Below are 27,062 nucleotides of genomic sequence, written 5' to 3' on the forward strand. Positions count from 1 at the left end.
GGAACATCTTTGTTGTTTCCTAGGGAGAATGTATGGTTTGTAATGACAAAGGACACTACTCTGTCTTGTTTATTTTGTTATTTGGAACAGAAAAAAATCAGGCCCAGTTTATTACTGATATATTTTTAATATGTAGTAAATATTTGTACATGTTCAAAGAATACTTTGCCTATATATACAACACTAGAATAACAGAACTTGTTTTTGTTGTTGATTTTTTCTTTTTTTTGCTTTACATCCTGATCATAGCCTCCTCCCTGCGATCTTCCCAGTTCTACCCTTTCTCTCTCTTTTCACTCTGCCCCTCTCCTACTCCTCTAAAAGGGCGTTCCTCCAGTACCAATTTATCCCAGGACATCAAGGTAAATCAGGAATGAGCACATCGTCTGCTATTGTGGCCTGGCAAGACAGGTCCACTAAAGGGAAATGATAAAAAAGCAGGCAATAGAGTCCATGTCAAAGACAGACCCTGCTCCTCTTACTAGGGAACCCATATGGAGACTGAACTGCCCATTGGCTACATTTGTGTAGGAGGCTTATGTCCAGTCCATGCAAAGTCCTTGCTTTTTGCTTCTGTCTCCTGGGCCCAGTTGGTCTTCTTAATCCATGACATCTATTAGTTTCATTATTTCTTTTTTTAGTTTGTCTCAATGACCTGTCCATTAGTGAGAGTAGGGTATTGAAGTCCCCACTATTAATGATTGAGGATCAAGGGGTGATTTAACTTTAGCAATATTTCTTTTACAAATGTGGGTGTCATTGCATATGAGGCATAGATGTCCTCTTGGTGGAAATTTTTTTTTCTTTGATGAGAATGTAATGTCCATCCCCACCTGTTTTTATTAACTTTGGTTTAAAGCCTTTTTTATTAGATATTATTATGGCTACTCTAGCTTGCTTCTTGGGTCCATTTGCTTGGAATACCTCTTTACTATGAGGTGAAGTTTTTCTTTGTTACTGAGGTTTATTTCATGTATGCAAGAGAATGATGGGTCCTGCTTATGCATCCATTCTGTTAGCTTGTTTTTTGTTTGTTTGTTTTGTTTTAAATTGGGGAATTGAGTCCATTGATACTGATAAATATGAACGACCAATTTTGATGTTGATGGTGGTGTGTTTGTGTGTTTGTGTTCTTTTGGTTTTGTTGCGGTAAAGTTATTTATCTGCTGTGTTTTCTTGTGGTTATTTTCTCTGTGGTTGGAGTTTTCCTTCTATTATCTTCTGTAGGGCTGGGTTTGAACTTAGCCATTGTTTAAATTTGGTTTTGTCATGGAATATCATGTTTTCTCTATCTAGGGTAATTGAAAGTTTTTATGGGTATAGTAGCCTGGGCCCACATCTGTAGTCTCATAAAGGCCTGCATGACATCTCTCCAGGCCCTTCTGTCTTTTAGAGTCTCTGTTGAGGTGTGATTCTGATAGGTCTGCCTTTATATGTTACTTAGACTTTTTCTCTTGCAGCATTTAATCTTTTATATTTGTTTCGTATATTTGGTGGTTTGATTATTATGCAGAGGGAAGAATTTCTCTTCTGGTCCAATCTTTGGTGTTCTGTAAGCCCCTGGTATATTTAAAGGCCTCACTTTCTTTTGGTTGGGGTTGATTTTGTTGAAAATATTTTCTGCTCCTTGGAGCCAGTAATCTTCTCTTTCTTATATTCTTAAGTTTTGCCTTCTCATCATTATGTCCTTGATGTTTTGTGTCAGAAATTTTTTAGATTTAATATTTTCTTTGTCAGGTGTATCAATTTCTTCAATTGTATCTTCTACCCCTGAGATTCTCTCCTCTATCTCTTATATTCTGCTTGTGATGCTTATGTCTGTAGTTCCTGTTCTGTTCCCTAAATTTTCCATTGCTAAGATTTCCTCAGTTTGTGTTTCTTTATTGTTTCTGTTTTCATTTTATTCATTTCTGTCACCTGTTTAATTGTTTGCTTTTTGTATTTTTTATGTGATTTAATCATTTCTTCTTTAAAGGTCTTTACCTGTTTAATTATATTTTCATGCATTAAGGGAATTATTTGAAGACCTATAGTATCGTCTGTCATCTTCATAAGCTTAGATTCAAGGAAATTTGTTTTTGTTTGTGTCTCATCTGTCTTAAGATATCCAGTGCTTACTGTAGTTGGATAGGTGGGTTCTGATGGTGCAATATTGCCCTGGAGTTTGTTGATTTTGTTCTTTTTAATTTTTATTTTTTTATATTCATTACAGTTTATTCACTTTGTATCCCAGCTGTAGCCCCCTCTCTCATTTCCTCCCAATCCCACCCTCCCTCCTTCATTTTCTCTCATGCCCCTCTGCAAGTCCACTGGTAAGGGAGGTCCTCCTCCCATTCCCCTTCCATCTCAGACTAGCCTATCATGTCTCATGAGGACTGGCTGCATTGTTTTCCTCTGTGGCCTGGGAAGGATGCTCCCCCCTCAGAGGGAGGTGATCAAAGAGCCAGCCACTGAGTTTGTGTCAGAGACAGTCCCTGTTCCCCTAACTAGGGAACCCACTTGGATACTGAGCTGCCATGGCATACATCTGAGCAGGGGTTCTAGGTTATATCCATGAATGGTCCTTGGTTGTAGTTCTTATGCTGGCCTTTAGCCAACTGGTTGTCCTTGGCATTGTCTGGCTGTTTCTGGTGTCTGCTGGATTTTTCAGGCATGTGGAAGGAGTCCACGGTCAGAGCTGGATGTACCTTGGGTCTGGCAGCCTTCCTTGGGTTAGTGGATAGGGATGTGGGTTGGAGGCTGGATCTCGGTGAATAGCCTACAGATCTCCTCTGCTGGTATATTTCAGTGGGACTTTGAGGTAGGTGCTTGGGGTGGGGATGCTAACTTGAATAATCCTGAGGTCCAGCATGTCTCCTCAAGAAGGCAGTGGACTGGAGACTGGAACCTTGCGTACCTGGTAACCGGGATCCCTCCTCTCACTGTTGAAGCATGGATACTGGCCTCTCAGAGCAGTATTGTTGCTTGTTTGCTTGATCAGTAGTCCCCGAGAACGCTGGGTGCTGCCATCTTGGATTGAGACCCTGTGTGATCCTGTTCTCTGACAGGTCTCTTCAGCGAGACAAGTAGAACTGTGTATCTGAAACCCTGTTTTGGAACCAAACTCTTACTTGAGAAGGCTGGGAAGGTCAGTTGTCCAGAGCCTGAAACCGTGCATACCTGGAACTGTCTTTGATTAGGCAGAAGGCACCAGGTGGCCAGAGGCTGGGACTGTGACCCTCCTTAATACCCAGGAATCCTCCTCCTCTCATCAGGACATGAAGGCTGGCATTTTGGAGACAGGAGCCCAGCCACTCACTTGCTCTGCAGTCTCTGAGCTCCAGGTACTCAGACACCTTGCTGCTGGGCACCACCATCTTGGAGTCTCCCTAGAACTTGTTTCTTATACCTGTGACTATTGTATCTTCAAATGCATTAGGTTTTATATCTGTTTATTTCAACATCTTGTAGTAAATCAACAAAAACTAGGCTAAGAACAGAGCAAAAACTTAACAGGCTGTTCCTAGAGGCTGAATTTGTGTAGGCTTCCTTTTTTCAACAAGGTTATTATTTTCATATGCTTATCTTCCAGTATAATTCAGTTTATAAATCTTCCTTTTTCATTGGTATTAAATATGTAGGTAATTTCATAAAATAGGTTTTCATCTACTATAATGCTGCCCACAGTTTGTGTAGCTCAATTAAGCACAATCCAGGCAGTTTACTACAAGGTAATGACATGTGGGATATTTTAATTTTACTGTAGCAATTCGCTCTTTTGTGTTAAGTTTTCCACTAAATAAATTCTGTATTTTCCTGGTATTAGTTTAGGTCCATTTTTGTTTGTTTGCTTGTTTGTTTGTTATGTGAAGTGTTAATATCAATCATGCTTATACTTGATAGTAAACACTGAAGGAAGAATGGCTTAGTGGGAAAATTCAGAAATACTGTCAGGCACAGAGATGATATTAAACAAAAACAGAAAACAAGAGATGTCATCTACATTTTTCTTTTCAAAATATTAGAATATTCATAAAACTGTGTTGTTATGTGCAAGAAAGAAAATGATGTGTGCCATGTTTAGCAGAGAAGTCTTGAAATTATACATTAAGTGAAAAAGTTTTACTCTTTTGTAATTAAAGCAAAATATGCTGCTTTCAAAACACAAGACTCCTCTGTCCTTAACACTAAAAATGCCATGCACACAATGTTTTGCTTCTTTAGAAATTCTTGGATATTTCCTTATATCCCGGTCTAAAAAGGCATCATCTCTCAATGCAATACAACTTTCAGAAGTTATTTAAATTGAAATCTCTATGGGTTTTGAAAAACAGTTTTCATCTTAGTAGTCAGTATGCAAATGAGCTTTGCGGGTTACAATTTGTGTTTCTCCTCACTCTGTAGGCCAACTTTTAAGGTAAGTGATTAAATTATTTTTGAATCACTTTCAAATATTCACAATTATGTGTTTTTTTTTTCTCACTTGGATACAAAGTAAAAATGAGGGCTTATTATATGATATGTAGATTTTCTTCATTTATTTATTTATTTTACTTTTCTCTCCTGAATAACATATTCTCAATAATACAGCAGATACTATTCATTCTCTTAGGTATCTGGTAATATAAAAATATATCTGTTGAGTCCTGAAAATTTTATTTATCTTTCAAAAAAAGTAACAAAATTTTCACATAATAAAATATTAGCAAAACTTATTTATAAGAATGGAAGATGAGTGACTATGTCTTCCTATGCTTTAACTTCTTTTTATCTGCCTCTCTGAGTCTGTCTGTCTCTCTCTGTTTCTCTAATACACACACACATACACACTGAGCACACATGTACATGGGCACATGCATGCACAGACACAGCAGAGACACCTGTAAAAACAGATAGAAAATAATTTGTTCTCAAATTATACACCAGCACTGTGGTATTATGTCTTGGTTGCCAACTTGATTGTGTTCTGACATACCTGGAACCTGAAAACTGCCATCATATGTGTTTTCCCAGGGACACGTTGCACTACTGTCAGTAAACTGATTCAGGGAAAATTTACCCTGTGGTGGACAGCACAGCAATACTCTGAGGAACCAGATGGAGCTGGGGCAGGATCTGGAACTCCCAGCATGCACATCTACACTTGCTGCTGCCATCAGTTGGAGGACTAAAGACCCAGCTTCTTTCTTTCTTTTTTCTTTTTAGAAAACATTTTTAATTTTAATTTTTTATATTAATTACAGGTTATTTATTTTGTATCCCAGCCGTACCCTCCTCTCTCTCTTTCCCTCCCAAACCCACCCTTCCTCTCATCTCTTCCCTGTCCCTTTCCAAGTCCACTGCTAGGGGATGTCCTCCTCCCTTCCATCTGACCCTAGCTTATCAGGTATCTTCAGGACTGTCTGCCATGTCCTCCTTTGTGGCCTATCAAGACTGTTCCTCCCTCGGGGGAAGGGGTAAAGGACCAGTCATTGAGTTCATGTCAGAAATAGTTCCTGTTTCCCTTACTAGTGAAACCCACTTGGTTACTGAACTATCATGGGCTACATCCGAGCAAGGGTTCTAGGTTATATCCTTACATGATCCTTGGTTGGAGAAACAGTCTCATAGAGGGTCCCCTGCGCCCTTATATATTTTGTCCTTGTGGAGCTCCTGTCCTCTCTAGGTCATACTAACTCCCCCTTCTTTCATATGATTCCCTGCACTCTGCCCGAAGGTTTGGTTATGAGTCTCAGCATCTGCTTTGATACACTGCTAGGTAGAGTCTTTCAGAGGCCCTCTGTGGTAGGCTCCTGTCCTGTTACTTGCTTTCTACTACTTCCCCTGTCCATCCCAATTGTCTTTCTAAGTGAGGATTGATCACCTTACTCCGGGTCCTCTTTCTTGTTTATCTTCTTTAGGTACACATATTTTGGTATGTTTATCCTATCTTACAGTTCTATATAAGTGAATATATACCACGAGTGTCTTTCTCCTATTCACTCAGGATGATCTTTTCTAGATCCCACCATTTGCCTGCAAATTTCATGATTTCCTCTTTTTTAATTGCTGAGTAGTATTCCATTGTGTAAAAGTACCACAATTTCTGTATCCATTCCTCCAATGAGGGACATCTGGGTTGTTTCCAGGTTCTGGTTATTACTAATAAAGCTGCTACAAACATGGTTGAGCAAATGTCCTTCTGTACTTGAGCAACTTTTGGATATATGCCTAGGAGTGGTATAGCTGGATATTGAGGAAGCACTATTCCTAAATGTCTGAGAAAGTGCCAGACTGATTTCCAAAGTGGCTGTACAAGTTTACATTCCAACTAGTAATGGAGGAGGGTTCCCAATTCTGCACAACCTCTCCAGCATGTGTTGTCCCTTGAGTTTTTAATCTTTGCCATTCTGATGGGTCTAAGGTGAAATCTCAGGGTCATTTTGAGTTGCATCGCTCTGATGGCTAAGGACGTTGAACATCTCTTTAGGTGTTTCTCTGCCATTTTATATTCATCTACAGAGAATTCTCTGTTTATCTCCGTACCCCATTTAAAACATTTTTTAATTACTATCATTTATCACAATTTATTTAATTTGTTTCCCTGCTGTGGCCCCTCCCTCATCTTATCCCACTCCCACCCAATCTCCCTCTTCTTCCCTTATGCCCTTCCCCTACTCCACAGATAGGGGAGTTCCTCCTCCCCTTTTATCTAAGTCTAGCCTATCAGGTTCTGTCAGGACTGGTTGCATTGTCTTCCTCTGTGTCCTGGCCAGGCTGCACCCCACAGAGAGAGGTGATCAGAGAGTCTGTCACTAAGTTGCATGAAGAGGACATAAAACCCAGACTCAGATGAAGCCCATAGACTCAGTCTCGGAGCCCCTAGTAAGGGGAACTTCTTTGTTTCTTAAATATGGACTCTCCAGCAACTGTCCTGGGGTCCCACATGTCCAGTCTTGGACTGGGTCTTCAACGTTGGCCTTACTTTTTATCATGCTTCCAGCTTTTTTGTAGATCTCCAACTTTCTAACTATCTCTGTGAGACAGTTGACTTCTAGCAACATAAGTCAATGTAATAAACACGTCTCATAAGAGGATATCCACTGTTCTGGATTCCTACTTCTAGTAAACTATAACACAGATTTGTTACCTGAAGTGGCTCTAAAGATGCAGAATTCTAATAATGAATGTATTTAACTAGTTTTGTGGTTTTTGGACTTGCTCCCATATTATTAACACTAAAATACTTTTTGTTAGTATAGAGGCACTGGAAGACCATGATGAAATCCATTTAAAGAGACATGCAAAGTAAATGTGTTTTATATTATGAATAAAGAGCCCCAAGTTGTGACTGCTAAGAAAGAGAGCCTCAAATGTTAGTTAATTTTTTTGTGGGTTTAATAATACATCAAAAAAACCCAAAAAGCTACTTGAAGGAAGATTGTTTGTTCATCTTCTCAGGCCTTGGTCTTCTCTCTATGCTGCTATTATCCTAAGGTAAATCTTAAATCCTATGATGGAATGGCATGACGGGAATTCTACTAAGATCATGACTGAGCATTTTCAGTGATAGAGAGTCGAAGGGGCTAGCGATATGATCTCCAAGTCACACTTTTGTGACATACTTGTTTCCACCTGGCTCTGTCTCCCAGTTTCATTATGGAAGAATAATGCCATCAAATTATGTAAACGCTCAGGCTGTTAGGTGTCACTGTAAGAACACTTGCTTCATAAGCACGAGAACCCAAATTCAAATTCTAACTACACATGTGAAAAAGCTAGCTATATCTCTGTGCACATCTGCAACTCCACTGCTAGGTGGCAAGAGTGAGGATCTCAGAGATAGTGGGATCATTGAGGTTTTCTGGGTGTTAATGGAGCTCCAAGTTTAATGAAATACCCTGTTTCAGGATATGGGGAGCAGATTGATCCATCAGGTCACTCCACATCTTCCTTTAGTGATTATGTGTAGGCACAGGCACATGTGCCTTTTTATATCAAACACATCTGCCCTCATGCTACACTTATACACACACCTACTAAAAAAAAAGTAAGAAACTATTCTGAAAGCACCAGTGAATTGATCCAGTGATGCAGTCAGATGCCTTAGAATTTACTCATTCCCCAGACTCTCACCAGTTAGTACCCAAGACTTTAACATGACTTCTCAGGGTGAGCTGGGCCAACCCAAAATATTCACTTTCCAAGTCCCTCCCAGGGGGAACATGAAGAACTAAGAAGTAAACAGCTAATGACTGAAATAGGGAAGGAAAACCATGAAGTTACACCCCTGTGTCCAGCAGATCCATGAAGAACTATGGATGCAGTAAAGGAGTACTGAGGGACAGACAAAAATAAAAATAGATTAAAATAATAAAAAAGTGGAGCCTCAGACAAAACGCAAACTATCCTTATAGCTCTATGAAACAGAGTATTCTAAAGGTAACTGTAGCAACAATGTCTCAATTCCAGATATCCAAGGTCATAAAGTCATACTCCATTCTTGGCAGCCACATAGAAGAAATAAGCCACAAGTAGTTTCTTTTCTTTTCTTTTCTTTCTTTCTTTCTTTCTTTCTTTCTTTCTTTCTTTCTTTCTTTCTTTCTTTCTTTCTTTCTTCTTTCTTTCTTTCTTTCTCTCTTTCTTTCTTTCTTTCTTTCTTTCTTTTTTTCTTATACCTGTGGTGTGTACCATTAGGGAAAACATGGTGCAAAATGAAAAAGGAGTGTGTGTATGTGTTCTTTGTGTGTTCCACACATCTGCAAAGGTCAGAGGAAATCTTAAGACATAGGTGCTTGCCCTCTGCATGACTGAAGACAGGGTATCTTGCTTATGCAGATGTCTATACCAGGCTAACTGACAAATGAGTGTCAGGGCTTTTTCTTGATCCACCTCCAACTTTGTTACATAAACACAGTGATTCTTGCTTACTTCATAATACTGGGCCTGGACTTATGTGGGTTCTGTGATCTGAACCCAGATACTCACATTTGTCCAGGAAGTGCTTGACATATTGAACCATGTCTTCATGGCTCAATGTATTTTTTTTCTTTTTATTCAGTTTACACCTTTGCTGTAGCCCCATACTTCCTTCCTTTCCCATTCTCTCCCTCTCTCACTCTCCCTTCTCTTTTCTTCTTAAAGAGAGCTCCCTTCCCCATCCACTCTAGCTCATCAAATTGCATCAGGATTGAGCATGTCCTCTTCCCCTGTGGTCTGGTAAGGCAGTCCTGCCAGAAGAAAATAATCAAAAAGCTGGCAAATGTGTCCTATGTGGTCTTCATTTCCCTTACTAAAGGATTCTCATTTGCTACATCTTTGTAGAGGCCTTACATCCAGTTCATGCATGGTCTTCAACCTACCCACAAAAAACATCTACCCAAAATTTACCCTGTCTACAATATGTGTGCAATAAAGATAGAGTAGATAGAGCAAAGATTGAAGGAATGTCCAACCAATGCCTGGCACAAAAAAAGACCTACCCTATCAGAGAGTACCAACCCCTGACACTATGAAGGATACTCTGCAAAGCATGTCTGTCAGAGTTGTCCTCTGAGAGGCTCTACCCAGCAGAGTCTGGGTGATGTGTAGGGAGTCTTATGGAAAAGTGATAGGAAAGAGAGAAAAGGACCTGGAGGTGACAGGAGCTGGGTAAGAAGACCAATAAGGTCAACTAACCAGACCCCAGAGGAGCTTCCAGAGACTAGAATGTGATTTTTTAAACTGTGGTTGCTGTAGAAGCTCATGAAGGTTATCTAGAAAATAGTTAGAAATACAAATTCCCAGGCTTCTTGCAGGCATAGTAAATTAGACCCTCTTATGTGCAGCCAAGGAATTTGCTATAATCTGCTGAGTAGTTAATTCCAGAACTCAACAGTTCCAGAGACACTAGGGGGGAATAGCAATTAAGCTGTTCTATACCCATTTCCTTAAAAAAACAAACAAACAAAAACTTTAAGGTGGAGAAAAACTGTATTGCCACTGCAGTATTTCACTCTACACATATGAGGAACATTTTAGACATTTTGATTTTCAATTTTTCTTCTTGCACTAGCAACTTCTGTTAGCTCCTAAGGGAAACTGCTGATGGTGGCCACTGCACCTTTGACCTTCTGGCTTCTAATCTGTCTCTCACATGAAATACCTGTCTGATCTCTTCCTAATGTCTCATTGGAAAACATTGATCTACGATTTCAGTGTTGATTAGAAAGAAAAATATCAAGTGTCTGATTTCTTCATAATACATATTACTCATATATGACTCCATTTACACATAAAGTGCATTTAAAAGATCCCTGTGATGAGAGTTTGGTTTCCTCTGTAAATTCTCATAGCGGCTTCTTTCAAAGACAGTTGGTAGCATGGTAAGTGCTGCAGAGCAGGCTCAATATTCACCATCTGGACTGAGTGCCGAGAGATGCGGAGCATGGTGAAGTGATCCATCACTCATGACATAAAAGGGCTCACCATACTAGTTCATGAAGTCAACTGTCGTAGATTTTATTTTGATATTTAGTCAAAGACGTAGATAGAAATAAAATATCCCCAAATAACGATTTGTATGCAAAAAGTGTCCCATGAAATATTTTACCTTTATTAAAAAAAACATAATGACCTACATACCATGTTCATATTTGCCCTGGAGAGAACACTAAGCAGTGGAAGGCAGCATTACCCATTAGGACCCAGGAGTGTGCGAGGATTATATTTCCGGTTTCAGTTTTTTAGGAGACACATGAAAATTCAATTTTCTATTTGTCAATTGATGTATGGCATTAGTCCTTCCAAAAATACAGTCTAGAAATGTTTAAGATTTTTAGTAAGAGCTGGAGAGGACAGGGTCTCCACAAGGAGAGCAACAGAACAAGAAAATTTGAAGACAGGGAACTTCCCAGAGACTCATACTCCAACCAAGGACTATTCATGGAGATAACCCAGAACCCCTGCACAGATGTAGCCCAGGGCAGTTCAGAGTCCAATTGGGTTACATAGTAATGTGAAGAGGGACTGCCTCTGACATAATCTGATTGGCCTGCTCTTTGATCACCTCCCTCTGGAGGGGAGCAGCCTTACCAGGCCATAGTAGAGGACAATGCAGCCACTTTTGATGTGAACTGACAGACTAAGATCAGAAAGGAGAGGAGAACCTCCCCTATTAGTGGACTTGGGGAGTGGCATGCAAGCAGAGGGAGGAGGGAGGGTGGGATTGGGAGGGGAGGAGGGAGGGGCTTATGGGGGGAATGAATAAAGTGTAATTGATGGAAAAAAATATAAAAAATATAAAAAAATCTGCATAGAATTTTAAATTTTAACATGAATTTTATTAATGAAAATATGGAACTCTGTATAGTTTGAAAATATATCAAATGTCTTTGTTCCAAGAACCTTCTGCTGATTGTGACACAGTCTCTCCATTTCAGGAATTCTGATTGTACTGCCCCATTTTTATTCTTCCCTTGGAAAGGTTTCTGAGACCTAAGTAAATGTTCAGTCTTGATGGAACCAACATTCATTATTCTTAGGGAAAAAAATCTATCTTTAAAAGCCAATGCTCTTCAGAATCCCTCCCAGGCAGAAGGTTGCTTTATATAGTTATTATTGCACTCTACTATGAACAAAACATTTTAAAACTGGAACCACTTTTCATGATCTTCTTGCTACATATTTTCTCCAATCCTTTAGGGCTCAGGATCTACAAATGTCATATTAATGTAAAAGATTGCTATCTGTACTATCCATTCTGAAACTCCCACATTGTTATAGCAAAACAGCTGGTTTAACTACAGGAGAGAAGTACAAATTGGCCTCAGGTATGAAACTACCGACAAGGAAGAGCAAAACAAGGTGAGATGCTGAGAAAAATGTAGTGGCAGCCGCCCTGGTGTGAAGGTGCCTTAGGATTCAACAGAGGGAAATATTAGAACAAACTAGCAAATAAATAAGGATCTTAGCAGCATAAAAACCAACTCAGCACTTTCTCAGCATCACAAAGAATTCCTGAGAAAAATTAAGGGAAGCCTAGAATCCTGCAGATTTATTAAGATACAAACCTTCTCTTGTATTCAGTTTGGGAATTATAACTAAGGACACTTCTACTCAACTTTTTAATTTATTAGTCTCCTATTCTCACATTAATCTTTACATCTTTGACATGAGCATGACTCCTGTTTTGTAAGACTAGGTTGCCTTAAATATTTGCTATTCATACATTCTTTTTCTTTATAAAGCATATGGAAGGACGGGCAGAATTCTTCCCAAACAAAACGGCGGCTTTGGATTTTCCGCATGCAGTGACACCAGAGCTTCCCCAACTATAGCCTAATAGTGAACATCCAAGCTGCGTGTTGCTCTGTATCCCTTGGACTGAGCCAGTCATCATGCTGCTTTCCCATCACGCTTTCCAAAGCGTAGAGGACAGGGCTGTCGTACGAAATTTTATGATTTCTAAAATCACACTTCTACTTTTTAGGCTCTATGTAGTATTGGTAGCCATCTTTCTTCTACTTGTAGCCTTTTGCATAAGACACCCTGCATGATTCTGCACTAGGTCCTTTGCACATATATAATGGTGTCCAGCTTAGTGTTTGGGATTCCTGAAGGTGTGAACGAGTCAGTGTGTTTCTTGTGCCTTTTTCTCTTGGCCTTTTTCATTCTTGGTTTGTTGTTTCCAATTCCTGTTTGTTAGTTTTGTTTTATCACATCACATCGTATCATATCATATTATGTTATATTACTGTCTTCTCCTGAGATCCAGAGAGTGGATCCGTATGGGAAAGTATGGGAGAAGGAACTTGGAGTAGAGGGAGGGGAACCAGAAATCAGTATGTACTATGTGAGAAGACAAAAATAGAAAAAGAAATAGAACTCTTTGCATAACTTCCAACGGTCTACCACATTAAGGTCCATATTAAAGCCCAGTTGCACAAGGGCCTTACCTGTGAATACCTTCCCTGACCCAAGCAGTCTTGGCAGATTTCTCCTCTGCACAGAATCCTAAAATTCAAAAGGAAAGTCTGTTTTTGGTGATTCACAGGAATATATGCATCCTTGTCTTCTTACTAGATTCTAAATCCCAATGCCACTCCTAAATTCTATTCCTCTTCACTATTAATACCACCATCTTTCTCTGCTTTCACAGTTTTCCTTTTCTATTGTTCTCTCTTGTTAGCTCCTGCCTCCATCTCAAAAAAATCAAAAGCACCAGTCCACGATGACATAATTCAAGCTTATGTTTTTAGAAGCCCTTGCTCCCAATTTTTTAGCCCTGTTGACAAGGAACTCAACTAGATAATTAATGATAGTTTTCACAGACGCATTTGGCACGAAATGAAAATTAAAACAGATCTGTTGGGTGACCTAGACACACGGTACACACTTGCTGACTCTATACAGCATACATTCTTCTAATTTCACAATGACTAAAGAAAATACACTCGTTACCAGTAGTATATATTTCCCAATCATAAGATGTTATTTCACTTTTAGCTTTTTTTCATAGCTACACAATAAATAATGTTACACAATGACTTTAGAAAAAAAAAATCATTCTGCCAAATTTCCAAGCCATTGAAATGAAACAATTTTTCTCTCAAAGGACAGATATAAATTACTTTTAGCCTCCTTTGTTTTGTCTAATTGTATTTTATTTTCACTCAATAAGAAAGTAGTAAAACATGAAAAATCTGTTAAAATCATTTACAACAGAATCTTAAACAAATTATAATTTCTTAAAAGTGGAGCAGCCTTGCCAGGCCACAGAGGAGGACAATGCAGCCAGTTCTGATGAGACCTGATAAGCTAGGGTCAGATGGAAGGGGAGGAGGACCTCCCTATCAGTGGACTTGGAAAGGGGCATAGGAGGAGAGGACCATGGGAGGGGAGGGGAAGGAGAGAGTGGACTACAGCTGGGATACAAAGTAAATAAACTGTAACTAATAGAAAAATAAAAATTAAAAAAAGTGTTATACACTTTAATACACATTTAATATCACTTTACTAGATATTAAAATAAAATTACATTTAATAGCTGTCAGACTGAAGATAAACTACATGTAAAGTATTTCAAAAAATCTATGATCATGACATAGTCATATAGCAATTTCATCTTCTTGGTTGGTAGCCTGATAAATTTTTTGTTATTTTATCTGGATTTTCATTCAGCTGTAGCACTTATCTCACATATACAATCAATAAAATAATGAAGGATATTCTTATGGATGATGTAAAATAATTTGGAATAATTTATTCATTTGTATGTCTTTGTGACCTAGCTTTACAATGATTTACTCCTCTTGAATGGCTATACACACACGACAAAAAATTATACTTAAAAGTGAAATGTATGTAACTCAAGCAGAATTTTTTGCAATTATGTCTCTTAAAAAGCATCAAGTAACACGTAAATGAGGATGCTGTTTAATCAATGCACAATCGCACTGATTGCCCAACGAGATAGAATGAATAAGTGAATGAGAAGACCACAATTTAGAAAGGTCTTGAGAAGGGAAAGAAATGAGATCAGTTCTGTCCTTATGCTTACAAATTATAAGCATGAACTTCTGGACCTGTGCTACATGGAGATATCATCATACTGGTCTCTGTAAATACATTCAGAAGAATAAATAAACAAGGAATGTGCAGTGTCTGTCTCTAAGTGACCCTACTTACACTCATCCTTTAGGAAAGTACTCAGCCTGTACAGTAATACTCACACATCTCTTGCTGTAGTCATTTGAAGAAAAATGTTCTTGATCATTAGAAAGAAATATTATCATTCTTAAATAGGAAAAATGAATGAAAATATGGTAAGGTTACACACAATGGAGGTATCACTTCTCATTGCAGCTGACATCACAGAGAAGTTTTTTTCCTCCACATTCTTCCAGATGCTGAGTCTAAGCAAAGGAAGGAGCTCCTCTACCCAAACATGCTACATTGTAGAAATCATGGATCCTTTTCCCATGCTTGAGCTTCCTCTTTGCCTAGCACAGCTGCTTGATATCTGTTTCAGGGGTGAGTCAGTTTCCACATCAGACAAATCTCAAATTCCTTGAAATGGAATGCCTAAAGAAGTGACTTTTCTTTCTTTCTTTCTTTCTTTCTTTCTTTCTTTCTTTCTTTCTTTCTTTCTTTCTTTCTTTCTTTCTTTCTTTCTTTTTCTTTCTTTCTTTCTTTCTTTCTTTCTTCCTCTCTCTTTCTTTCTTTTGTTTATTTAATTTGTTTTTAATTTATTCACTTTATATCCATATTTGTAGCCCCTCCATCATCTCTTCCTCTGGTTCCCAACTTCCCTCCTTCTTCCCTCTATTTCCAATCCCCTCCCTCAGTCCTCAGAAAGAGGGGACCCTTCCCATATCATCGGACCAAATCTACCTACAGTCTCATCAGGACTGCCCACATCCTAAGAAGTGACTTTTCATTGATAATCCATGTAATAATTAGACACATTGCAGGCATGTAAGTGACACAGATGGTGAAGACAAATGTGGTTTGAGGAAAGACCAAGAGAGATAAGAAGAGCCAGCATGGTGTAGCAAAACGCTTTGATTTCTCACTGATGCTAATCTTCAGCGAAACACAGAACTAATAAATATGTCTGTAAAATAAAAATCTTTCCAATGTTTCTCAAGAAATCTGTGAATAAACCTGTTTCATGGTAATTTCTGTCTTCAACAGTCTTTTCTGCTGTCTGATTTAACATTGTTTTATTGCTAAATGAAGTTAAAAAGTGGCTCACTCACAAACCCATAAATCATGGCCACCGAACTGAAATGTATCTTTGAAACATTTTTCCATGATGATTTCTGGAAGAAAGAGCAATAAATATGGGATGTATTTTGCTTGACCTGAGGATCTATGAATTATCACCCGATGTTTGTAAAACAAGGTTACTTCAATAAAAACCAGCATTTGGAACTGTTAACGTTAAAACCAATAGTGCATGTTAAAATAATTATAAAGATCTTTGATCAGATAAATTGGTCATGAAAACAATTGAACTTCTTAATGGATACATTTAGAAGTTTATTAGGTTCAAATTAATTTTTAAATTACTAATTATAAGTAAAATACATTTTAGAAGGTAAAATATAAGTTATCATATATATATATATATCATTCAAAATTATTGACACAGTGAAATTATACGCAGGGAAAAATATGGTACTGCCTAAATTTAAAAAAACACTATAATATTCTTTATAATTTTCTTAAAGATAAAGAAAAGAAACTGAATTTGAGTTCAATGAAAAAATCAAATATTTGGAAAAAATGTATACCTATTTAATCCATTAAAACAGAAATCTTTACATACTCAATAGGGAAATTATTCTTTCCTCTTTAATATTATTCTTTTATTGACACATATTACTGTCTTTGCCCTTGGTATTGGACAAAGAAAAATGAAATAAGTCAGCATTATTGTCTTGGAATACAAACTTAAGGAGAATTATGCATTTCTTACATTTTATTATACATTCCATTACCCAAATCCTGTTAGAATATAAACATTTATTAAAATCTGTATTTAAATATTTTATATGCAGGCCTGATAAAATTATGCAGGCATTACATTCTATATAAATAGCTGTTGACTAAAGGAAGTACAAAAGAATGTCTAGAAAATATGTTGAAATATGTATGGGCCAAATATTAAAATATGTCTAAAATTAAGGAAGTTTTTACAGAGACAAAAGTCATTAGATATTGGAATTTCTAGCTAGGCTTTGGAAGTAATCATTGGAATTATTGAATTAGATTATGACCTGGAAGAATGCAGTTTGAATACAGAAAGTATAAAACATAAGTATAAAAGTATTTTTCTCGGAACCAACATTTCTACCTTTAAAAAATAACACTTGGCCTTTTCAAAAGCAAAGTTTCAAAATGTATATTCTATATTTGTTTTTACTCCTAGATTTCTAGTTTTTTTGCTACAATTAAATAGGATTAAATTTATAATTTAAAGCAGTACTTACATTCCAATGAACAAAAACATAAATCCCAAGTCTAAACATTTGTTTCAAATTTCTTAAAAGAAGGTCCACCATGACCCCCATGGAAATATTTAGTAAATTTGCAAACTTCTGTATGGTAATTTCTATGACTGTCCATTACACAGTACTATTTTGTTCTGTTTTTCGTTCTCTTCTCCATTACACATTACTATTTTTTTTCTCTTTTGTGTTCTCTTTCTTGATTGCACAGTACCATTTCTCTCTCTTATTTGCTTTCCTAATCTCTCTTTCTTTCTTACTTCTGTATGTACTTTTTAGAGTTAAATAGTGAACCTGCAGCTTGCATGTGCCTGGGGTCTACTTTTTCCCTGGGCCATATGTCCAGCCCAACAGAATTGTGTCTGAGAAAGACTCCCACTTTTTATCCCAACTTTTGTTTTTTTAAACAAACTGGCTTTTAATTGTTATTTTCATGACCAATGACAAATACTGTTCTAGGCATTCATAGACTTCACTTTGTATAGTGTCACCAGTCCTTGCTACTTGGAAGAGTTATACATGTTAAACATCATAAACAGCATTGATCTTTCCATCAATTGCAGGCTTTCTCTCCACTCAGTCTATCTAAGATTTACTTTGTTTTTGTTTTATTTTATTATTCTTTTTACAATTTATTCAATTTGTATTCTGATTGTAGCCTCTAACCTTATCTCATCCCAGTCCCACTTGCTCTCCCTCTCCCCATCCCGTCTAGTCCAATGAAAAGGGGGAGTCCTCCTCTCCTACTATCTGACCCTATCCTATCAAGTCTCATCAGGACTGGCTGGATGCTTTTTCTCCTTGGCTTGTTAAGGCACCTCACCAGGGAAAAGTGATCAAATAGCAAACAAACAAGTTAATGTCAGACTCTGTCCCTGCTCCCCTTACTAGGAAATTCCACTTGGAGACTGAGATGTCCATGGGCTATATCTGAGCAGTGGGTCTATGTCCTCTAAATGCATAGTCCTTGGTTGAATCATCAGTCTCTGTAGGCCACTCTGGGCACAGATTTTTGGATTTGTTGGCCTCTTTGTGGAGCTCTTGTCCTCTCTGGGTCCTTCTGTTCCCCCTGCTTCCATAAAAATCCCTACATTCTTCTCAAAGTTTGGCTGTGACTCTTTGCATATGCTTTTATGCTCTACTGGGTAGAGTCTTTCAGAGGACATCTGTGGTAGTCTCCCATCTGGTTCCCTTTTTTCCACTACTTCTAGTGTCTATCCTGTTTGCTTTTCTGAATGAGAATTTTGCATCCTCCTCTTATTCCAATTTTTATTTGGCTTCTTTAGGTCTACAGATTATAGAATGTTTAACCTACATTATATGGCTAATATCCACTTAAGTGAGTATATAGCATATGTGTCTTTCTGCTTCTGGGTTACCTTACTCAGGATGAAATTTTTATAGTTCCATCCACTTGCCTGCAAATTCCATGATTTCCTTGCTTTTAATAGATGAGTAGTATTCCATTGTGTAAATGTACCACAATTTCTGTATCCATTCCATGGTTGTCATCCAGGTTGTCTCCAGATTCTGGCTATTATAACATTGTTGAGCAAATGTCCTTGTTGTATGGTGGAGCATCTTTCAGGTATATGCCCAGGAGTCGTATATTTGTATCTTGAAGTAGGGCTATTCCTAGTTTTCTGAAAAAGTATCAGATTGATTTCCAAAGTGGTTGTAAAAGATTGTACACCCACCAATTATGGAGGAGGGTTCCCCATTCTCCATATCCTATCAAGCATGTATTGTCAGTTGAGTTTTTGTTCTTAGACATTCTGATGGGTGTGGGATGGAATTTTAGGGTCATTTTGATTTGCATTTTCTTGATGATTAAGGACACTGAGCATTTCCTTAAGTGTCTCTCCACCAATCTGTATTTCTCTGTTAAGAATTCTCAACTTCTGGGATAGCTCACTCAGGATGATCCTTTCCAGGTCCCACCATTTACCTGTAAATTTTCATGATTTCCTTATTTTTCATTGCTGAGTAATATTCCCTTGTGTAGATGTACCACAATTTCTGTATCCATTCCTCTACTGAGGGTAATCTGGGCTGTTTCCAGCTTCTGGCTATTACAAATAAGGCTGCTACAAACATGGTTGAGCAAATGTCCTTATTGTGTACTTGAGCCTCTTTTGGATTTATGCCTAGGAGTGGTATGGCTGGATCTTGAGGAAGCAATATTCCTGGTTGTTTGAGAAAGTGACAGATTGATTTCCAGAGTGGTTGTACAAGTTTTCATTCCCACCAGCAGTGGAGGAGGTTTCCCCTTTCTCCACAACCTCTCCAACATGTGTTGTCACATGAGTTTTTCATCTTGGCCATTCTGATGGGTGTAAGGTGAAATCTCAGGGTCATTTTGATTTGCATTTCTCTCATAGCTAATGAGGTTGAGCATTGCTTTAAGTGTTTCTCTGCCATTCTATATTCCTCTACAGAGAATTCTCTGTTTAGCTCTGTTCTCCAAAGGATCACCCTGAGTGAGCTGTCACAGAAGCAGAAAGATACACACGGCATATACTCACTCATGTAGACATGTAATATAGGATAAACCTACTAAAATTTGTACATCTAAAGAAACTAATCAAGAGAGAGGACCCTGACTAAATTGCTCAATCCCCATCCTAAAAGGCAAAGAGGAAGGCCATCAGAAGAAGAAGAAAACAGGAAACAAGCTAGAAAGCCGCCACAGAGGGCCTCTGAAAGGCTCTGTCCTGCAGACTATCAAAGCAGATGCTGAGACTTATGGCCAGCTCTTGGGCAATGTGTATGGAATCTTATGTAAGAAGTGGGAAATAGTAAGATATGGAGAGGACAGGAACTCCACAAGGAGAGCAACAGAACCAGATATTTGAACACAGGGACTTCCCAGAGACTCATACTCCAACCAATTACCATGCATGGAGATAACCTAGAACCCCTGCACATATGTAGCCCATAGCAATTTAGTGTCCAAGTGGGTTACATAGTAATGGGAAGAGGGATTGCCTCTGACATAATCTGATTGGCCTGCTCTTTGATCACCTCCCCCTGAGGGGGGAGCAGCCTTACCAGGCCACAGAAGATGACAATGCAGCCACTCCTGATGAGATCTGATAGACTAGGATCAGAAGGAAGGAGAGGAGGACCTCCCCTATCAGTAAACTTGGGGAGGGGCATGTGTGAAGAAGGGGGTGGGAGGGTGGGACTGGGAGGGGAGGAGGGAAGGGCTTACGGGAATACAAAGTGAATAAAGTGTAATTAATAAAAATAAAAATAAAGAATTCTTTGTTTAGCGCTGTACCCCATTTTCTAATTAAAGTATTTTGCATGTTGGTGTTTAATATCTTTAGCTCTTTATATATTCTGGATATTAGCTCTCTGTGTAATGTAGGGTTGGTGAAGACCTTTTCCCAGTCTGTAGGCTGTAGTTTTGTTCTGTTGAGAATGTCCTTTGCTTTAAAGAATCTTTTTTAGTTTGATGAAGTCCCACCTGTTGACTGCTGATTATAAAGCCTGAGCTATTTGTTTTCTGCTCAGGAAGTTGTCTCTTGTGCCAATGTGTTCAAATCTCTTCCCCACTTTTTCTTCTAATAGATCTAGTGTGTCTGACTTTATTTATGTTGTTGATTATCTCAAAGAACCAGCTCTTGATTTTGTTGATTCTTTTTTATATGTATGTTCTACTTTTATTGAAAATGTTAGTTTACTACTCTTAGTTTTGTTGACTATATTATGTCATACTTTTATCAAAAATGTTAGTCTACTATCCTAGCAACCATTTTCACTTGTATTGCCAAGCTGCATGCAGTCCTGAGCCACTCAATAAATTACTTCCCACACCACAGGAAACATGTACATTTTACATATTTATAGTGTTAAAGCCAAATATCTCAATAATTTATTAAATATTTTCTTTCAAACAAAAATATAAATATGGCTGGCATTCTCTATGTCACAGAAAAAAAAGTTAAAGATAAATATGAAAACTCTGTTTTCTAAAACCTCTGTGATCTCAAATACAAAAACAGGGACAACTAAGATTTGCTCTGGAGTTCTCAAATTCTCATTAATGACTGTAACTGATGTCCCTTGGTGCTGCCATTTACTAATCATCAATGCAAACACTGTTTCCAGGATGCTTGCAATGTTTACACTTACAAGAACCACCTGCAACACTTTTGCTTACACCAAACCAATGTCTAAAGGAAACAGTATGCTGATATAATAAGGCCCTAATCAGTTGATTCTTTTAATTGTTGTCTTTGTTTCTAATTTATTGATTTCAGCCCTGCCTTTGATTATTTTCAATATATACTCTTCTTGGGTGTGTCTACTTCTTTTTGTCCAGGGCTTTCAGGTGTGCCATTAAGTTGCTTGTATGAGATGTCTTGGATTTCTTTATGAAGACACCTAGTGCTGTAAAATTTCCTCTTAGCACTGTTTTCATTGTCTCATAAATTTGGGTATGTTGTGCCTTCATTTACATTGAATTGTAGGAAGTCTTTAATTTCTTTCTTCCCTGAACCAGCTGTACTGGAGAGAAAATTGTTCAGTTTCCATGGGTATATAGGCTTTTCACTCTTTCTGTTAATTGTTGAAGTTCAGCTTTAGACGATGGTTATCTGATAAAATACAAGGGATTATTTCAATCTTCTTGTATCTGTGGATGATTATTTTGTGCCTGACTATACAGTCTATTTTGGAGAAGGATTCTGTGAGGTGCTGAGAAGAAGGTATATTCTTTTGTGTTTGCGGGAAAAGTCCTGTAGATGTCTCCTAGGTACATTTGATTTATAGCCTCTGTAAGCCACATTATTTCACTATTTAGCTTCTGTCTTCTCTTGCTGAGAGTGGGTTGTTGAAGTCTCCCACTATTAATGTGTTGGAATCAATGTATGTTTTAAGTTTGTTTCTTTAATTTAATTTTATTTATATATTTATTTATTACAATTTATTCACTTTGTATCTGTGCTGTTGTCCACTGCCTCATTTCCTCCCCGTCCTACCCACCCTCCCTCTTCTCTCCCCTAGTCCACTGATATGAGAGGACCTTTCCCCCTTCTATCTGACTCTAACTTATCAGGTCTTATCCAGGCTGGCTGCATCATCTTCCTCTGTGGCCTGGCAAGGCTGCATCCCCCAGGAGGAAGTGATCAACAAGGCAGCCACTGAGTTCATGTCAGAGACAGTCCCTGTACACCTAACTAGGCCTCCCACTTGGACAGTGAGTAGCCAGTGGTCTTCCTTTGAACAGGAGTTCTAGATCCTCTCCATGAATGGTTCTTGGTTGGAGTATCTGTCTCTGCAGGGCTCATGGTTTTGTTTCTGGGTTTTTTTTTTTTTTTTTGGTTTGTTTGTTTGTTTGTTTGTTTGTTTTAGATCTGTATGTATCCTTGTGGAGTTCCTGTCCCCTCCAGGTCTTTCTATCTCCCTCTCCTTCCATAAGGTTTCCAGAACTCTGCCAAAAATTTGGCTATAAATTTCAGTTTCTCCTTCAATATCCTGGTGGGTAGAGTCTTTCAGAGGCCCTCTGTAGAAGGCTCCTGTCCTGGTCCTTGTCTTCTCCTACTTCTGATGTATATCTTATTTGCCCTTCTCAATGAGGATTAAGCATCTTTCCTAGGGTTCTTGTTAGGCTTCTTTAGGACTATATATTTTAGTATGTTTATCCTATATTATATGGCTAATATCCACTTATTGAGTATATATCATATATGTTTTAAGTTTTAATAATGTTTCTATTATGAATGCAGGTGCCCTTGTTTTAGGTGTGTAGATGGTCAGGATCATGATGTCCTCGTGGTGGATTTTTTCCTTTCATGCAAATGAAGTGTTCCTCCCCATCTCTTTTGATTAATTTTGGTTAAAAGTTTATTTTATTAGATATTAGGGTGCTTAATCCCAATTGCTTATTGAGTCTGTTTGCTAGGCAACTCTTTTTCTGCCAATTACTCTGAGGTAGTGTATATCTTTGTTGCTGAGGTATGCTTCTTAAATGCAGCACAATTTTGGATCCTTTTCCAGCACCATTTTGTTAGCCTGTTGTTTTTTTTAATTTTTTGGTAATATTTTAATATTATTTTATTTTATTTTTTTTATTAATCACAGGTTATTTACTTTGTATCCAAGCCATAGCCCCCTCCCACAATCTCTTCCAATCCCACCCTCCCTCCCTCATCTCCTCCCTGCCCCTTTCCAATTCTACTGATAGTGGAGTTCCTCCTCCCCTTTCATCTGACCCTAACTTATCAGGTCTCTTCAGGACTGGCTGTAATGCCCTCCTCTGTGGCATAGCAAGGCTGCTCCTCCCTCCAGGGTGGAGGAGGAGGTCAAAGAGCCAGCCATTGAGTTCATGCCAGAAATAGTCCCTGTTTCCCTTACTAGAGTACCCACTTGGATACAGGCTACATCTGAGCAGGGATTCTAGGTTATATCTATACATGGTCCTTGGTTGGAGAATCAGTCTCATAAAAGACACTGTACCCTAATATATTTGGTCCTTGAGGAGCTCCTGCTCTCTCCAGGTCATACGAACTCCCTCTTCTTTCATATGATTCCCTGCACTCTGCCGAAGGTTTGGTTATGAGTCTCAGCATCGGCTTTGATACACTGCTAAGTAGAGTCTTTCAGAGGCCCTCTGTGGCACGGACCTGTAAACTTGTACAACCACTTTGGAAATCAATCTGGTTCTTTCTCAGACAATTAGGAATAGGGCTTCCTCAAGATCCAGCTATACCACTCCTAGGCAGGTATCCAAAAGCTGCTCAAGTACACAACAAAGACATTTGCTCAACCATATTTATAGTAGCTTTATTTGTAAAGCCAGAACCTGGAAACAACACAGATGGCTATCAATGGAGGAATGGATACAGAAATTGTGGTACTTCTATACAATGGAATATTATTCAACAATTAAAAACAAGGAAATCATGAAATTTGTATCTAAATGGTGGGATCTAGAAAAGATCATCCTGAATGAGATATTCCAGGAGCAGAAAGACACTGAAGAGCTTAAGATAGCCTGAATATAACTCCATTTTGAAATAAAGATCTTGACTGGGAACTGAATTCAGGTACCAGGAAATATCACAGAATGTACACCTGGCAGAAAACAAAGTTAACTCTCCTAGCAACAGCCTCCAAGAAATATAACAGAATAAATGCTTCATAGAAATAGACAGAATGAGGGATCGGGACATGGCTGGGATACAGAGTTAATAAAATGTAACTGATAAAAAAAAATAAATAAAAAGAAAATAGAGACAAACTCCCTGGCAATAATCAATGGGAATCGGTTGAGAATAGGGTGGGAAAATTCTCCCCAATGTTTCAGATATGGTTTAGAAAAATAGCCATTGTGATTATATGCCTTAGCCATTGTGATTATGTGCCTCAGATAAGGTCACCCCGCCCTGCTAACCTTCACCCAATTCTGCTTGCTGCCATAGAAACCCCCAGCTCGAAGACTTTCCCTTTAAAAATCCTGTTCACTCAGAGCTCGGGGTCTCACTTCTCTACCCAGTGAGACTTGGGTCCCAAGTTCGATCACTCTCGTAATGAAGCTCTCTTGCAATTGCATGAAGTCATCTCCTGTGAACCTGGCATAAGAACACACACTGTATATAATCACTTATAAGTGGGTACTAGACCTATAAGATAGGATAAACATACTAAAATCTGTACACCTAAAGAAGATAAACAAGAAAGAGGACCAGAGGTAAAATGATCAATCCTCACTGGTTTTTTTGTTTGTTTGTTTGTTTTTTGTTATATTTTTTTATTTTTTTATTTTATTTTATTTTTTTTATTGGAGAGTTGAGTTTATTGATGTTGGTAGATACTAGTGACGAACAAATTTAAGTTCCTTTTATTGAGAAGTTTGTGGTGAGTGTATTTGAGTGCTTGTTTTCTTTTGATTTTTTTGGTGTGCAGTTATCTATATCTTGTGTTTTCTTGCATATAGTTGATCTCATTGGGTTGAAGTTTTCCTTATATCTTCTGTAAAGCTAAGTTGCTGCATAGATATTATTTAAATTCAGGTGTTTTTTTTTTTTTTCTTTTCATGGACTATCTTATTTTCTCCATCTATGGTGACTGAAAGTTTTGCTGGGTATAGTAGTGTGGGTTGGCATCTGTGGTCTTTAATGTCTGAATGATATCTGCCCAGGCCCTTCTGGCTTTCATAGTCTGTTGAGAATTCAGGTGATTCTGATATGTCTTCCTTAATATGTTACTTGACCTTTTCCCATTGCAGCTTTTAGTATTTTTTGTTGTTGCTCTGTATACTTATTGTTTGGATTATTATGTGGCAGGATGAATTTCATTTCTGGTCTAGTAACTTTGTGCTCAGTAGGCCTCTTGTATGTTTAAGGGCATCTCTGTCTTTAGGTTGGGAAAATTTTCTTGAAAATATTTTTTGTACCTTGGAACCTGAAATCTTTTTTGTCTATTCCTATAATTCTTAGGTTTCTTATTTTCATGGTTCTTGATTTCTTGAATGTTTTGTATCAGGGACATTTCCATTTTTATATTTTCTTTGAGAGATATATTGATTTCCTCAATTGGATCTTCAACACCTGAGATTCTTTCTTCTACCTCTTGTATTCTGTTGTGATACTTAGCTCTGTTTCCTGATCTATTCTCTAAGTTCTCCATCTTCATTGTTTTCTTTGTTTTTGTTTTTGTTTTTGTTTTTGTTTTTATTGATTCTAATTCTGTTTTCATGTTTTGAACAATTTTATTCATTTCCTTCACCTGTTTGATTGTGGTTTCCAATCTGGCTATTATGGCTTCTATTTGCTTTGTTTTATTTGCCTATACTTTTGAGAGATTGTTTGTTTCCTCTTTATATGTTTCTAATAACCACATAAGTGTACATTTAAGGTCATTTTCCTGTGTTTCAGCTGCATTAAAATATCCATTGAATTTTTGGGGTTTCTTGTATAGCCAAGATGTCCTGGTATTTGTTGATTATGTTCTTATGCTCACCTTTAGCAATATGGTTATCTGTATCCTTGGCTTTTCTTCCTGAAACCTACACCAAAAAGTGGATCTGCCTGTCTTTGGAGTCTGGAATAGTCTTCAGGAAGAGGAGAGAGGACAAAGGGACCAAGAATTGGTGCTGGCGATTTGGATGCAGCTACACAAGAAAAGGCAAGGGGGCCTTCAAAGTGCAGGCTCAGGTGTGGTGTGTGGGCAATGCACATGTGCTTGGCATGGGCACAAATGCTTTGTAGGGCTTGGATGAAACTGTCAACCGTGGGGTACCTCAGAATGGAGCTGAGCTGTGCCTTACAGGCTTCCTCGATACTGTGATCCTGAGATACACATTCATCTGGGCTTTGCTGTCTTGGCTCCAGGATCTGTGTGATTATACTGTTCACCTGGTCTCCACAGGGTAACCAGAGAACTGTGGCTTGGACGCTGGGAGGCTGTCCCCAGAATCCTGATGTTGCTGTCAGGGAGCAGGAGGAATCAGTTGTCTGGTTGTTAGAGCAGAGGGTCCTTGGGTCTGCGGTCCCAACTCTCCTGAGTATATGCAAAGGGCTGGGGGCCCACAGATCGCTACTCCAGGACCTGGGATACCGCCAAGGGGTGGGGGTTGGATCCTATTGACCCTAACTCCCAGGATGTCCCTTTCTGTCCGGGAAGCACCAAAGTCAATGCTCTGGACTCAGCTACCTGTCCACTCACTGGTCTCAGAGTCTCATTTTCTTTGCCTCTCAGATATAGTGTACACTGTCGCTGCTATTTTGTTTTTTTCTCTTCTCATCATTTCTGTAACATTCAACTCTTATTCTGTTGTGGGTCTGGGATCACTCAGAGATTTACCATGACCAAGAATAAATTTTAATAAGAAGAAGCTTAATTAAATACTTGTGTTCAATATGCATGGCACCAGGGCTACAACTGAGAGTACTTCCAAAATGAAGTGTCCAGTCATACTCTTCCAAGAATTATAAACTAAAAAAAACAAACAAACAAAAAACAAAACAAAACAAAAACAACAAAAAAACAACCCTACAAGATTACATGTATTCTGTCTATGTGTTGGCAGGTTCTAATTTTAACATATATGTTTTACAGTTGTCTTAGTCACTGAGCAAAATAATCAAGTTTGATGACAAA

This window comes from Meriones unguiculatus, chromosome 10, assembly GCF_030254825.1.
Source record: "Meriones unguiculatus strain TT.TT164.6M chromosome 10, Bangor_MerUng_6.1, whole genome shotgun sequence".
Taxonomy (NCBI): domain Eukaryota; kingdom Metazoa; phylum Chordata; class Mammalia; order Rodentia; family Muridae; genus Meriones; species Meriones unguiculatus.